Source organism: Podarcis cretensis (assembly GCF_951804945.1).
Source record: "Podarcis cretensis genome assembly, chromosome: 5".
Taxonomy (NCBI): Eukaryota; Metazoa; Chordata; class Lepidosauria; order Squamata; family Lacertidae; genus Podarcis; species Podarcis cretensis.
In genome coordinates, this window is record NC_137174.1 from 47,450,122 (window position 1) to 47,465,251 (window position 15,130).

A 15,130-nucleotide genomic window follows, 5' to 3' on the forward strand; every position below is an offset into this window, starting at 1 on the left:
ACACCCCAAATCAGCCACCCCACTCTTCCTAATAATAGGGCTGGCCCTGAATGGAATTACTACAGATCAGCATTAGTTTGTAGCCATGCTCTTGTGCAGCTCCTATTCATTTCAACAGAGAGGCATGCAGGAGAACTTACTTTTGCCCAGTCTTCCCCCCACCCCAATGAGTGGAGAAAGAATAACATTCCATTCCTTTACTTTAAATTCCATTCCCATTTAAATGCCATTTGGGCTGTTTGCTGTCATTAGAATGAAGCGGTTTCAGTTACAAATTGCATCCCACTGTTGCACTGGCATGAGTGGTACAGCATGAGATGATGCATGGGTTAGACTAGCAGTATAAATAATTTAACTCTTTCTTTCTTTCTTTCTTTCTTTCTTTCTTTCTTTCTTTCTTATAACAAAATGTACAAATCACAAGTATGGAATCTGCAAAAAGAAAGCAACAACGCTATGCAACTTTCTTTTAAAGATAAAAGGTGTCAGCTAAAGAACCACAAATGTTCTGTCCCATGCACAACCCTATCTGTCATGCTTATCAGAGGGACGACAGCAACCAAACTTTAAATCAGGCTCAGTTTGGCAAGCAGTGACCAAGGCCTGAACTGACCCAGCATGGGCTCTCCAGCTATTTTGTCCCATTATCCAGAGCCAGTAACAGAGGTCCACATACAGAAGCAGGCTGTCTCATAAGAGAGAATGAGGCGAGTGCTCAATTTGCTGGTGGGGTGAGGGGAGAGAATATGACCCGCTTCTGGGATCATCTATGGATTGAACTTCAAAAAAGGTCACAACTTTAGACCCCTTCATTTGCCAGATTCTCCCCTTCACAAAGGGGAGGGCAACCAGTGACAGAAGACAGAGGGCCTCACCACTGGCTGGCACAACCAACTCCAGAGGTTAAAATGACACTTCTGAGCATGATCTGAAATATTATCTAAAAATCTGGAGTCTGATGGGCCAGACACTTGCTCCTTCTGTTGCCTTACCTCCCCATCCCCATGTACAATGGAAAGGAGGGGGAGTCCGTCACCTGGGTTTTGCAGTTGCAATCATTCCTCACAAAACTCCTTGAGTTTCTTGCTGATTGCATGATCACAAAAATGAAGATGGTTTCCGAGGTGAAGAGGAAAGGTCTTGCCCTACCTTTAGCCACAGGCGATCTTGTTTCCTATATCAGATGCAGATATACATCTGCATTGACATGTGTATCCAGATTAATAGTATTTCATGCGATCTCAGTGGAACAAGGCATGGTCATATCCATCTCTCCTACAATATAGTTGTGCAACTGGTTTTGCTGCAGTGGTGCACAACATCTTATTACCCAGGGCATGTCCCTGGGTATTGGAAAACAGTGCTATTTATCTATAAAAAGAGGTGTCAGAACTCACAATGAACACCTCCCTTGTTCTCTTATAATGGCAATGGCACACACCTGAGAGGTGCAGGAACTAAGTTCTGGTGAATTCTGGCTGCAAAAAAGCCCTGCTGGGAAGTGTAGCTTTGTGAGGTCAGCGGCTCCCTTGATAAGCACCTTTTACAAACTACAATTCCCAGGATTCTCCATGACTGTTCAAGTGGTATAATAAGTACTGTATGGTGTGGATGTTGCAATTGTGTTGGACACAAATTGATCATGGGTTGGGCCAAACTGAGTCACACACCATCCAAACTGAAGTCCTGTGACATCAGTGTTTTAGACAGTAGTGTTAATGTGATTACTGCATTTTGTTGTATGTTTACTGTTTGCACAACATCACAGTGTGAAGCTGAATTAATTCTACAGTAGCTAAACCTTTGGGGCAACCCAGTTTGATGAGTGGGGTACAATTGTTGTTGTTGTTGTTGTTGTTGTTGTTGTTGTTGTTGTTGTTGTTGTTGTTATATTAGCCAATTTGAACCCAGGGATTTCCCTGGGCCTTGAAAGGGATGAACAAACAATTGGGACCTGTTTTGTTTAATACAAATAGGAACTTAAGGAATTTAAGGAATTTGTACTTGGGCTTACAGCCCTATTAAATGTTCCCATCTCTTTTAATAGAACTATTTCTAGTTCAGCTGAAGGGACCAATTACTTGGATAAGTTCACTTTGCAGGAGGCCTGAAGCACATTTTATCCAAAATTTCATCTTCTCAACAGAGCACAGTATCTCTATATACTTGGGTAAAATTAGGAATGTACTTTCTAATAGGAAACGTCTGTGAGATATGGTGTCTTTTTCAGTGTCCTTTAAACAAAAGCACTCATTGATACCTGAAATGCTTGCTGGACCTTTTGGCAGACCAAATGTGTGCATCATATACCTTTCTGTTCTTAAAAGGATCTGCAAAATTAGAGTTCAGAAAAGGGAGTAGATATTATTGGCGTCTTCCTTGGTACGGATATCCTAGCTTGCGTGAAATCAGTTAGGTGGAAGATAAAAGAGTATGAAGTTGACTCATTGCTGTTATGCTTAACAAACTTCTCTAATCCTGATATTCAAGGAATAATCACCCCTACATTTTGAATTAAATAGTACAGTAAACTCACAGAAAGGATGCTTGCATTCACCTGCAAGGGAAAAGCACACTCAAGCACTCTGTGGCAGCCTGCATTTAACTCACTGCTCCATCAATAATTCTTATGTTACAAACACTACAATCTATATCCAGTTACCCCCCGGTAGGTGATAATAACTCTGCATTTTAGTAAACATGATACAGGAAAGCAATTTTAGTAAACATGATACCTGACAGCAATTTCCAAGCTATTTCCTGGTATTTGGAAGCATAATAATCCAAATGGCTAGATTATTCTTATTTTAATCTACTTTTCAGTTTCTTCTTTTGGTATTGACTCTGCGGATTCCATTATGTCAGCTGCTACAATTCTGCACTGAGCACACGGCTGTAAACTAACCAAGATGTCTGTTAATCCTGAGCTGTTTTATATCCAGTGTTCACAGTGTGTGTAGTTGGCCAGAGGGCCTTCGGTTCAAACAAGTTCCCTTCCTATGTTACAGAAGACAGTCGTCGGTTCAGAGGGCTGTCAGAGGACAGTTGTCTGTTTGAAGGATCCTGTGCCAGGTTAAAGACAAAGAACTACAAGAAGGGAGAACAAAAGTCTTGAAGATGCCTATCAACAGTTATTTCTTTAGCACTCAGACAGCAGACACAGGCTTCCACACTGTAGTGAGATGTCTCATATAATTATTTATAAATTTGCGTGCATATATTATGGTTGCCATGGGACGTGGGTGGCGCTGTGGGTTAAACCACAGAGCCTAGGACTTGCTGATCAGAAGGTCGGCGGTTCGAATCCCCGCGACGGGGTGAGCTCCCGTTGCTCGGTCCCTGCTCCTACCCACCTAGCAGTTCGAAAGCACGTCAAAGTGCAAGCAGATAAATAGGTACCGCTCTGGCAGGAAGGTAAATGGCATTTCCGTGCGTTGCTCTGGTTCACCAGAAGCGGCTTAGTCATGCTGGCCACATGACCCGGAAGCTGTACGCCGGCTCCCTTGGCCAATAAAGCGAGATGAGCACTGCAACCCCAGAGTTGGTCACGACCGGACCTAATGGTCAGGTGTCCCCTTTACCTTTATTATGGTTGCCATATGTCTGGACATGTTCTCTTTTTGGGGGGCATTATGCCCATCTGGGTGGATTTTTGCATTTTATACTAATGTCTGGGGTTTGGGGAGCATTTCTAATTTATTTATTTTTTAAAAAATGGGGGTGCTCCAGAGAGCATGTTTGGAAGGGCACTGTGTCCCAGAAGTGGAAGCATTGCAGAGGGTCTGGAGCGAGGTCTGCAGCACGCATTGGCACTGGCATCGCCACCACCGCCACCACCAAGGAATTCTGGGAATTGTGGTTTGTTAAGAGTGCTGAGAATTGTAGCTCTGTTAGGAGCAAACTACAGTTACCACAATCCTTTGGGGGAAGTCATATACTTTAAATGTATAGTGTGTACACAGCCATATTTTTGAGCTGTTATTCTGAAGCATTAACCTGCACCTATTCATTAGGTTCTGTTCTGGTTCAGGTTCAGCACACTCGCAACTAATTGCTCATATTCTGTTCCAGTTCAAGAAAAAAATAAATACATATTTAGCCCAGATTTCAGGATTGGTTCAGTTTTGACTCCCTCAGTGGGAGGTAGGAGCCCAAGAATATTGACAAGGGACGCACAGATAAACAGCATTGTTTCCCGTCTCCAAATGTCTTCTTCAGTGCTTGTAAGAAAAGCCTGCTCTTTCATTCTAGAAATTGCTACTATATCAGACAGTCAGAGAAGAAAGCGATATTTGTATCATTCTAAAAAAGGCACATTTATATGCTCCTGACATAAGGACCTAAGACTATCAAACCCCCTTTCTTTACCTCTGCCAGGAAAATAATTGAAAGCATATTGAGCTGTAGGAACATGGAAAACTAGAGGCATTCCTTGAGCCCTTGTGGTTAGTCAAAGACAAATACTGAGGGACATTGAAACCAGAGTTTGTATGAGGCAAATGCTCATGTCACTGAAATAGGAGTGAATACCTTTCACCGTGGTATCCTTTTGAAAAACAAGGTTCGAGGTTGTTTGGAATTGCTCTTGTGTGGAAAAGGGTGGGCTTTTGGCCACACTTTTCTGCAGGGAAGCCTGTTTGGAGAAAATTTTTAAAATATTAGTTCCTTTTCTCTTCTGACCGTACACTGAAAAGATTCTCAGCAATTTTTCCTGCTTGGTGAACGCTTCTATCCAAAAACAGGGCCTCTCCAAGTGTTGTGACTGATGTGCATTTTCCATTTAGATCAAAGACATCAGCTGCATGTTATCACCTTAAAAATACCAGACAGATGTTAAGGTAGCTGTCAGCAGCAGTAACTCCGAAGGCCTAATTTACTGAAGCTGGAGGAGACAGCTGCCTATCAGTCTTCAAGCTTTTCCATTACCTAAAATTCTTCTCTGGTTTTGAATAGCTTCACTTCAGACTCTTAGTGTTCTTTCTGCTTGCCTTAAATCATGCCCAAACGTTATACTGTCACACTAGAGGTGGGAAGTTCCCTCAGCAGGAACAGCCACACTTGTGTTAAAAGGAAGATGGTTTGTTGTACAGTGGTACCTCAGGTTACATACGCTTCAGGTTACATACGCTTCAGGTTACATACACTTCAGGTTACATATGCTTCAGGTTACAGACTCCGCTAACCCAGAAATAGTGCTTCAGGTTAAGAACTTTGCTTCAGGATGAGAACAGAAATCGTGCGGCAGCAGCGCAGCAGCAGCGGGAGGCCCCATTAGCTAAAGTGGTGCTTCAGGTTAAGAACAGTTTCAGGTTAAGAATGGACCTCCGGAACGAATTAAGTACTTAACCCGAGGTACCACTGTATATGGTTTCACAAACATAGTCACTGCCTAGTCAGAGCAAGGTATTATTTTGAAAAGGTTAATCCCACACAAGTGAGAGAAACTGACTGAGAATCTCAAAAGTCTTCAGCTGTGAGATTAGAAGCCACTTTTAAAAACTGCAATGATTTTATTTGGAGCAGGGCTAGGCGACTGCTTATAGGCCATGATGGTTTCAAACATGTCTTTGAGCTTTTTGGATTCTCCACACATTTCCTTCCTGCTGCCTCACCGCCCCACTTTCTGAGGGGAAAATAATTGTACGGCAAAACACTTTCACACAACTGGGCATTTCGCGGAGCACCTGCTTCACTATTAATATCAACTGCATGAAGGAAAAGCCCTGAATCAAGGCTTGGATGCAAAACACCTTTGATGTTTCAAAAATGCTTCAGAGGAATCAGTTCAGCAAAGTATGCTCCAAACTGTTTACAGCTGTGGTCTTATGAACAACAGTGATCGATTTGAAATTGCTAAAACAACAAAGTCTTGTGGCACCCTAAAGACTACCAGATTTATTATGGCATCTATTTATTTATTTAACCATTTCTGTCCCACTTTCTCCTATATGTCTTTTAAAAAGGCTGAAGGCCTTTTAATATATATTTATTATATGTTAAATATAATAAAACAGAACCACAAAACTCCTAGAAGCAGCAGCGTACCTTCCCCCTTCCTCAAAAACACCCAAAATACAAAGCAGCCATTAAAGTAATTGGCTGTCTTCCAACAGAAAAAGCCAGTCAATTTAGAAAGTTAAAACAGATCAGTACAGGAGCTTCAAAAGCAGCCATTGCCCCCAAGCCCTGCTAATCAGGAAGGTGTGGAGCACCGGTAGAAAGATGTTAAGAAACCTTAGAAACCACGGTGGCACTGCAACTGTTTGTTCAGTGGCTCACACAGTTAATAATCCTGCTGACTACACATCTGGGGGCTTATTCTCTGCCAGCCATGCATGTACTTAGTAGCAGCTAGATACAAATTTCCCTTTGCATACGACACACCTTTCCCCAACATGTCCTTTCATGCATGGAAACACAAGCGTGCCAACAGGTTCTGTCAGTGGCGTGCAGTGAATTTTCTTATAGGGGAACAGGGCTGTATGTAGAGTTGGGGACCCCAAGGGTGCTCTAGTCCAACCGCCTGCAAGACAGAAATCTCCACCCAAGCATCTCTAGCAGATACCTAAAAGCCTTCAATGAAGGAGAGTCCACAGCCTCCCAAGGAAGTCCATTCCCAAGCTGGTCAATTTGCCAGTTCCAAGCAGCTTGCAAAAAGAAGAAAAGTTTGGCTTTGCTTTGTTTTGTGTGTTTTTTGAAAAAGACAACCCCAGGTGGAAGGGTGGACCCCCCCCCCTTTAAAAAACCACTTTTTAACGCACGCCCTTTCTTCATCTTCTCCCTTTCTATGATCATGTTATTGTTGGTTGTTGCATGCTGCTGCTGATCCTTCAGGTTCTGGCAGATTGGGGCTGGGGGTTTATGTTATTAAAACACCACACTTTCAAAACACACACACAGTGGCTGTTCCACCCCTACCCCATAGGCACTTCAGGCTTTCTGACTGCTCTTCCTTAAAAAAATGAAGAAGGGGCTGCGGTTCTGCTTCAAGCAGCCACTTCCTACTCATGTGTGTGTGTTGTTATGATTACAGAGGTAATGAGAGAGAGAGCCTGGAGCCTGGAGACACTGGCTAAGCAGGTAATAATAATAATAATAATAAATTTTATTTATACCCTGCCCTCCCCAGCCAAGACCAGGCTCAGGTATAACACCAGATATAAAACAATTGATTGAAATACAACTTAAAAAACAAGATTAAAATACAACATTAAAATGCAGCCTCATTTCAGCAGAAACTCAAAAACTTTTTGGGGGAGGAAAACATCAAGTCTTCACCAAGTCTAACTATGCAGACTGCTCCTACATGGGCCAGAAAAAAGCCAGGGAAGTCCCCAAGTAGGAGTTCCATCACAGAAGGCACACAGAAAGGTCCCACTGGGAACATTAAGGGGACTAGGCTAGTCCCACTAGTCCATGGACCACACACCACTGAGTTCTGTATAGTTTGTTTCCCCTCTCCTTTGCTCCTGCCTATTGGAACTATGATGGTACACTAAGGATCAGCATTCCAAATGGTAACAGGGCCATTGCCCTAAGTTATATAGCAAAACATCATTCAAAGTGGCAGGGTTAGTTTTGAGGCATGTGTAGGGAACCCCTTGGCCTTCCAGATGTCGTTGGACTCCAACTCCCAACAGCCCCAGCCCATGTGGTGAGTGGTCAGGGATGATGCAAGTTGTAGTTCAACAACATCTGGAAGGCTGAAGGTGCCCCACCCCTATTCTAGAGAGTTGATAGGCCTCAGCAGGGCTACAGAGTCCGGACAAGCAAACAGTCGGGTCTCAGGAAGGTCAGCAGCTAGTGTGAGAATGAAGGGTGTCAAGAGGAAGCTCAAATCGGCAGGAGCTTCTTAAACAGCCAAGGCTAAAAAGGAGGAGCTGGTTGTTGAGCCATGGTGGACATGTAATGACTGGTTTCCAAAGACTAGGTTCCTAGTAGATTATTATACTGGTTTGCTAACCAGCAGTTGGCCTAAGAAAGAAATGATCAGCTAGCAGCAACAAAAGCATGATGAAGATGATGATGCCACCATCTGACTAGGTTGCCCCAGACTAGGTTCTGGGCAGCTTCCAATGAAATGTGATAACATTAAGTTCCATGCTTGCTGTATTGGGTATAGGGCACAATGGGTAACGTTAACATAATTCAAATTAGGTTTGCTTTAATATATAATTGTGTACTGGGTTTGATCTCCTCTGAGGCACTTTGCATAACCACTTTCAGATACATTTCTCTTTTCCTGTAGTGCAGAAGCCTGATACATACGACTTCACCATCACACTTAAATTTACTGAACTTTTTAAATATTTCAATAAAAGTTCTGTTTCTCTGCTTATAGATAAATCAGTACAAAAGTGAGCATTGTGTTTAAATCAGCAGCTGATTTGGAATGCCTTGAAGGGGAATTCACAACAGCTACAATAGCAGTTGGTCATAAGTGGAAACAGAAAGAACCGCCATCACTGAACGAGAAGATTAGTAGGATCTGGGATGTGATATACATGTTGAAACTTACAGACATTATTAAATATAGAGAAGACAGAAAGGGAAATAAAAGTTTCATTGAAAAATGGTCCATGTTTATTATGTACTGCACTACAACAATAAGGTATGAGATGATGTTCAACCATATAACTTATTAGAAGCTTTGTAGCAGGGACAGCTTGTTTTCTTTCCCCCCAATTGGAAATATATGAAATCAAAAGTTTATTCTCTACTTAGTGTAAGTGCATGCATAGATACACACACACCTTTTTCTTTTGTGCATTTATGTGCTTGTAGATAAAATTTCTTAGCAATAAAAAGGATTGAAAGATTTTGTGTTTTTTTGTGTAAGATATATGGTATATATTACCTAGGGAAGGACAAATCGTTAATTTTGGTTACCCTCAGTTTTTCAGTTTTTCCACTCTTCATTTCAGTTTGTCATATTTTTCACATCAGTTTGCATTAAAAAAAGCCTCCAAAGAACATTTAGTGCATTTTTCTCCTAATATACACATTTTTGTATGAAATTTTGCCAAATGTACAGCTATTTTACAAGCAATTTTCCCTAACATGATGGTTTTTTGTATGTTTATTACTACTGATATCTGCATTTTTTACAGGCACGTGTCCCCCTATTATATGGGTTTTGGTACACCTTGCTTGTTTAGAAAATGGCATCACAAAGTGTGGAGAAGTTGGGATTTTCAAACATTTCAGTTTAGTTCAGTTGTTCTGGAAAGTGCAAATTAGGCAGGCACAACCAAAGAGGAACCCCACCTCCCAAATGCTACTACAGCTTGAAGGGAGAAGGCCATATGGATTTTCTGGCTGAGGCACCAAAATATAGTTGGCTGCTGCTGTTCTTAGGCACTGGTTTGCCTTTCAATGGGGCTCATCTGGAGATATTTTTTTTAAGGAACACAGTCTGCAGCAAGTCACTGGAGGGATTTGCAGGGATCTGTCAAGCAAATGTCATGCTGAAAGACTCTAATTGTACGGTAACAGGGTTAAGCACTTATCTCCTCTTGCATGTATAAATGTAAGAGTCTTTGCTGTTTTTGGCAACAGGTATGCATTAAAAACGATGTTTCTGAGTGTTTAAAGATAATGGCACAATGAGAAATGAAGAAGTGTTTTGTCTGAGGAAGTCAAAGAAGAAGTATGAAGCTGATAGTATTTATAAAATCCTGTTCATGGTGGAGTGTGTGCTAGAATGTAAAGAGGATTGGAAGTGATAAGTGATCTCAGGGGACCATTAAAAAGGTGTTTTAAGAGAACGCCTAGTGCCAGCCATTTGTTGTTAAGAGAGATAAAATTTCACATTTTCCCTAATCCCCGTATTTCACAGAAATTTGTTGAGAGAAAAAACCTAGGTGGCTTTTATAACCATACCAATAGTTGAATTTGGGCTCTTTCTGTGGGTCTAATATAATGCATGCACCTTATGCTGACATATCTCAAATAGTTAAAATCTGTATACGGGCAGGGCTGTGGAAGTTCACTGCTTTTCTCGGATGTTTGTACAATCACTTAATTTACCTGAGAAGTTCGCGAAGAAACACAGCCAGTTTCCCCATTTTATTCTCATCAGGTAGATCGAAAGATAGAGACAAGTGTAAGGTCGTCCAGTGAGATTCACAGCTGAGCCGTTCTCTTGGTCTAAGTCCACCCATATGCTTTAGAGGGTTGCATAGGTTTCAATTTGCATTGGTGTGCTCTGTAAATCTCATTCTCTTTCTGAGATGCTGTATGTTCTCTGCACTTCAGTGTGTATTCTGTATCCCAATTTGCTCTGCATAAAATGAAGCTCTGTGGTTTACATTCACTATTATGGAAAAAATTAAAAATGGTTCTGACCTTTTTTCCTTTTGGCCAAAGTGGATGGAATTAACTGGCACACGAGCCTCCCCAGAGTAGAATAGGTATGCCAACTTGTAGACATATAGGGGATTCACTTTTCTCAATAATTTTTTATTTATGAGGGCAGGGCAGAATGGAGACTTCTCTTTTTCTTACCTTAACGTCATTAAGACATGGCCAAGTAGTGCATATTCTTGCTTCTCTCTCCCTCTCCCCCCCCCCCCGTGTCCTCCAATGGGACATAACATATGAGGCCGTCTAGAATGGTGCCTGCAGAATTTGAAAACTTTTTGTTTCTTTCTTTTATTAAGCAGATCTACATAGGATTTTAACGTAAAAGAAAAATAATCCTCTGCTGCTGTGCTTTAACAGAATTCTTCAGTGTTCCACAGGCAACATTTTGCAGTCTCCTGTCTTCCAGGTTGAAGGTAGTCAAGAATTAATATATGAAAACTGTATTGTGCATTCAGAACAATTATTTTAAAGAAGCAAGACAAGGGGAGAGGATTTGGACCTGTTGGCCTGCCAGACTGCACGCTAGCAACTGCCATGGGATCGTGCACTCCAGCAAGCTGCCAGGACTTTAAATTTTAAAAAGGAGATAGCACTGTGATGAATCTCCTCCGGACATTGTTTTATTGAATGCCACATAACAGACTGGAACAGGAGTGAAAGGAGCCTGTCAATTACTATAGCAGCAAGAAAACCCTTGTTCCCTACCATAGTGCAGAACTGCAGCTCTTTGAACAGCAGCAGCAGCAATGGCCAAAGGATCTATTGATGCTCTGTGCAGGTCTGGCACTGAATGGAATCTAAGATGGTCCCTTATGTCACTATTTGAATTTTTGTAAATGGTGCCCAGAAGACAGGTTGGTTGAAAGAAATGCTAGTTGGAATGCTTATTTTAAATGGGCCTGAAATGAAGGCCTCTGATGACTTCATAGTCATACTTGTGTGCTAAGACTAAACATTTTCTTTCATTTAGGCTGGCAGTGGAAATGTTTGTCATATCTAATACAGTGCTCTATTTGTAGATATTAATATTGCATTGGCTGGCTGCCAGTTTGTATGTTTCTTTTATTAGGTGTCCTCTGCATTAAGTCTGCCCCCTTTCAATTTATGTGCATTCTGACCTGTGCATTAGTAACTTATTTCCATTACTCTGTATTAAACTTTCACAGGCCATCTATCATGTAAATTACAGTACTGATTTAAAAGGTATTTGATTCCTCCCCACCTTCGTTCTGTGACCATGTTGTATACATCGCTGGCTTAACTGCTCAACATGAAGATGTTTATATTTTCATCTCTGTTTTGTCCAGCTGAAAGTAATACGGAAGGGCTCGAAAAGAAATAGGCAAGATAAGAGGTGGGATCCAAAAATACTTTGTGAGAAAAGGGACTTCTACTGATGGAAGTGCTGTTGTACAACTCTTTCTAGAGCTTGTGCAACCTCTTACAGAAGTAGAAGCGCAAGAACTGCTCTCACACCTGCCTTTTATGGTATTGTACAAACTCTTGCATGAGATGACAGAGCGAAGGCTGCCTGCTGATTTATTCTTCTCTGAATTGAACCCATAGTGAGCTACTGCAGATTCATGCAATATAATCTAGCTCCTCCCCTTAACTATACAGCCTTTTCTTGTGGCTGTGCAATGTCATCAAAGCTTCAGACTGCCAGTGCTTTCAGCTGGTGCAACAGGGAGTTCTGCAATGGCAGAGCTGGGTGGAGGGATACCATCACCATATCCTAATCCCTTCCAGCTCAGCGGATCAGGGGTTAGGGTTCTTCTGTTAATCAGATTTAAATACAATCTGGATTCTGGATTCTCCTCAAGAATAATCTATTTGGAGACAATCCTATGAAATAAAGCGGCTAGTGGGTGGTTGAATATATCCCCAAACTCTTTGCAAGGAAATACCATTCCTTCACGGGCTTCTATTTTTAATTTTAAACACACACATGTAGAATTCTCTTCCTTGTAACTTTCCTAAACCCATGCTCTTCCTAGTAGAATGCGGATATAAGAGTCATTTTGGAAGTGTGTAATGGAGAGTAATAATATGTAAAAGCATCACAGATCCTCTTATTCTCAGTTATAAATGAACCTTTCCACTGCTTTATCACTGTTACTGTTTGAGAGTTTAATTTACAGGGTAGCCTTCTCACCTACTTGCTTTTCCACCCCTCTCTCGGTAGCAGTTAGACCAAGACTGGAGAGACCCACATTGTCATGAAGCTCACTGATTGAGCTTAGATTAGTCACACTCTCTTGGCCTGACCTACCTTGCAGAGGAAAGGTGGGATATCTGTGTAATAAATAGATATGGAGTTAGTAAACCTTCTACCATATCCCTTTCCAGACTTTTGATAAAATGTTATAGGACATCCAAGCATGATCTGGCCACACACACACACATGATCCTGTCTCCTAATCCTGTTCTTTGCACACATTATTCAGCGCATAACACTCAAAGAGATCCTATAGCTGAGTCTTCTTCCAAAGCTTTGCCAAAATGTGAAGTTTTGACTGTATTGATATGAGCATTTACCACACAATTAAATCACCACAAATAATCCAATTTTCTGGGCAGAAGTTAGGGCAAGCTGACAGAAAAAAGTCTGCAAGAATCCATTTTACAAATATGTACATACCTCCCTTTTGGATCTATAGTAACAAAAGAGTGTTGTTGCTTTTTTAAGACTACAGCACCGTGGCTCTCCTTGCTTTTGATAAGCCAGCAGTAACAGATTGATACAGGAGTCAACTAGATTTTAAAAGAGGGCTCTGACCATTTTTCGTATATGTTTCCTGGAGCAAAACAGCTGAGTTTTATTTTTAAAATGAAGCAAGCAAGCAAACAAAGAATAGCACCGAGAACTATGAGGAGATACGGCAAAGAGGGGAAAATTGTGACTGGCCAGTAAGGCGAAAAGAAAATTAGTTCTAATATTAGGTAAAATTGGAATATAGGTCCCTATAGGCTCCCAGCCAAAAGAAATTCAGCCCAGTTTTTGTCAAAGTGGTACACATAACTTGGAATTGGTGGCATGTCAAAGTTCACAATGGGTCACTTTAGCTCCAAATAAAATATTATCTGACATGGTTGGCTTTAGTTTTCATGCACCAGTCAGTGCAACAGAGCTGGTCTAATTTGTGTTGTGAATCCAGTTTTTCATACAGTGCTTTCTTTATTGAAATCTATATAAAGCTTTCTTTAAGCAGCGTTTTTCACTGGAAAGCAACAAAGGGGTGTTTATACAGGACAATAGGAGAACCTTCATTTACTTTGTGGAGTTGGTTTTTTGGCTTATGCAATGAACACAAAAGGAAGTGAACACCCCCATGCAGTCTACCTTTTTGTTCCGTGTGTAGGAAGTGTGGAGATTTGTTATTATAAAGTCTGAAACTCCATATGAGCTTAAGTTTTTAGTTTAGTGAACCACCAACTATATAACATCTACTGTGAACACAGGGATAATGATTTCCTTGTGTGTTGTTAAGATTAGAGTGAATGAATGCAGAGCAAGTCAATTGCCACCTTTGCTTGAAAACTGTCTTGCAGTGAAAGAAACCTTGAACAGTGATTCATTGTTGCACAACACTCAAACTTCCTTGGCCTTGGGAGATGCAATGGACCACCTCACATATAACCAAATACTTCACCGTACTGGATCAGCAAGGAGTCTCTTCAGTTATGGTATGATCTCTTACATTCACATGTTGACACAGAAACTGGCTAGGCCAAGGGTGAGGAACTTTTAGCCCTCCAGTTCAAGTTGTTGGACTCCAGTTCCCATCAGTCCCAGTGAGCATGGCCAATGTCAGAGATGATGAGAGTTGTAGGCCAGTAACATCTAGAGGACCACAGTTTCCTTATACCTGGCTTAAGCCCTAGGTTGCTCCACCTGCTTGCAAAAGTAACCTCTAGCAGCCTCAATTTAATTATAGCAGGGATTCCCTACCTGCGGTCCAGGAGGCTTCATTCTGGTGGTCTGCAGCATGCCTGTAAAATACAATAATAATAATAACATTCAGCATCTAGAACAGTGCTGAATGAGCAGAAAAATCATTAGATGGTCCACCGAGGCCATCAGCAATTTTCAGTTGGTCTGTGGGGAATAAAAGTTTGGGAACCACTAATATATAGATATCAAATCCTCCTGTAAGTGGATTGTTTTTGATATGATCTGCCTTGGATCTTCCCTGTCCCTGCTTCTCATCATATTCCTAAAGCTCCTCATCACAGTTTTTGAATTCGTGGTGCAGGTGCCAGGAATACAGGAAGCTATCATTCATCAGGTCTACTGATGGCAACAAGGTTTCAGGCAGAGTTCTTTTCCATCACCTGCCCACTTTAGCTTGCGACCCTCATGCAAAAACATGTGCTCCACCACTGCTCATTGATCTCTTTCTTGATTAAGATTACCACAGTTGTTTTTGAGTTTTCTTGTGCTGAGAAGAAGGATGTAACACCAGATCAGGAAGTTCAGGTGGCCCAGCACCCTCAGTAGGAATCATTTGCAAAGTCTCTAGACCAGGCTGTAAAATTTTAGCCCAAGCTACTTTATCAGAACGTTAACATGGTATAGTTCAAGGGCAGCCTAGAACATTATGGTTCTTTCCCACCCATTTTAGATTTCCTGAAATGTTCCATTTCCTTTACCAAAGTTGCCGCCGCTGCCACCACCATTACTCACAGCCTTTAAAGACTGTGCTGGTGTGTCTGTTATAATTGTAGTGTAAGACAGATGTTCTTGGGACTCCAACTTCCATCA

At 41.5% G+C, this 15,130-nt stretch overlaps 1 long non-coding RNA gene across 1 annotated transcript in view; it reads right to left on the reverse strand.

The window, feature by feature from the left end:
• The window catches only part of LOC307216475, a 163,024-nt gene that overhangs the window by 60,119 nt on the left and 87,775 nt on the right, over window positions 1–15,130 (reverse strand). The window contains exon 2 of the long non-coding RNA XR_013839108.1: window positions 14,318–14,358. This is a non-coding gene — a long non-coding RNA (uncharacterized lncRNA). The remainder of the gene's footprint in view (window positions 1–14,317; window positions 14,359–15,130) is intronic.